The sequence below is a fragment of the Acyrthosiphon pisum genome, chromosome A1 (genome assembly GCF_005508785.2).
Source record: "Acyrthosiphon pisum isolate AL4f chromosome A1, pea_aphid_22Mar2018_4r6ur, whole genome shotgun sequence".
Classification (NCBI taxonomy): domain Eukaryota; kingdom Metazoa; phylum Arthropoda; class Insecta; order Hemiptera; family Aphididae; genus Acyrthosiphon; species Acyrthosiphon pisum.
The window spans coordinates 75,575,410-75,576,942 of NC_042494.1; the positions used below are offsets into that span (position 1 = coordinate 75,575,410).

At 28.8% G+C, this 1,533-nt stretch overlaps 1 protein-coding gene across 2 annotated transcripts in view; it reads right to left on the reverse strand.

Annotated features, from left to right (window-relative positions):
- LOC100163274 (troponin T) overlaps positions 1–1,533 on the reverse strand; it is a 13,397-nt gene that overhangs the window by 544 nt on the left and 11,320 nt on the right. The window lies entirely within an intron of this gene.

Here is a 1,533-nt window from a genome sequence, read left to right on the forward strand (position 1 = left end):
TCAACGTAGAAACGATATAAAGAATTACTAGAATTGGCATTAATTTTTTTGGTGAAAAACCAAAAACTCCAACGTTTTTTCATGTACTAGGTGCCATTCATCATGCAAGGTGGATGGCTAAGGCAATTTATTGTATAAAAATTTATTTATTTAGAAATGAATTTGAGCTAAGTGCCAGAGAAAAAACTGCACTTCACCATGTATGTGTGTTTTTAATAATTATATACATCGAAGCATGGTTTGAGACAACTTCCGTAACTGCTGCACCTCATAACGACTTGCTTTTTTTGAAAAAGTTGTACAACTACCAAGAAATAGATGCAGAAATATCAATGGTAGCAGTCTCAAAATGTATTAATCATTTATGGTACTTGAGCCCCCAAGCCATGGGATTGACATTTTTTGATAAAAATTTAAATACTGAGATAAAAAGAAAAATAATGACACGATTAGATAGTAACAACAGTTCAAATGAAAGTACAAAACGTTTAAAACTGAACAACAGTGATATGGACGAGTTTATAAAAAATATAAAATAGATATTTTCGCTAACAGTGAGACCCGAGATTTTTTCAAACTATTTAATTTGGATGGAAGTTTTCTTGAAAATGATCCATCGACTTGGGATAACATTCATAGTTATAAAAATGCATTAAATATTGTAACCAAGTTATGAGTAGTACATGATACGGCAGAGCGGGGGTATTGAGTTGATGGAGGATTACAATACGTTATTGACAATCAACGAAGAGCAAAAACAGCTTGTTTTGCAAATTGTAAGTGACTACAGGAAAAAGTTTCCCGATTGTGACGTGAACAAAAAAGTATTGTTTTAGATTCTGAGTGGAACGATGAATGTATTGATTTTACAATGATGTGTGTTTTTTTATTTTTTTTTTTATTTTTTTTTATTTTTTTTGTGTCTGTGTACACGATAAGTAGTCGAAATAATGCTACGATTTTCAACTTCAGTATCTTGTTCGATCAGAAAGTGAATATCGTTGGTGCATTGGGGAGGTCAAAATTTAAATTTCCCAGTGGTTTACAAAAGCGCCGGGAAAAACAAAAGAAAAATTAAGGAAAAACGGGAATTTTTACGCAAAATCGATTTTTCACAAAATTGAATTTGGTTTTTGGTGTAACTTTAAAAAAAATTACCGTAGATACATGAAATTTTGACTGAATGTTTATCTTAGCATCTTCTATACACCATAACATTTTCAAAATATTTTGATGTATTTTGAGCTCTTTACGGACATTTTTATTTTCCATTTTTTTTTAGTTTTTTTTCTAAAAATATCAATAAAATTTTATTTGTTGGATAAAAAAGCTTGAAAATTTAATAAAAGGCTCCTAGTATATTGTTTCAAAGGCAAATGAAAAATATTAAAAATCGTTAGTCACAGTTTTTTTTTTTAAGCATTTAAAGTTCAAAAAATGACAAAATATGGAAAAATCACGAAAATTTGCAAATTATTTCGAGTTAGAAATTCATAAAAATTTTTCTTTTTAAATCTAAGATTTTAAAATGTA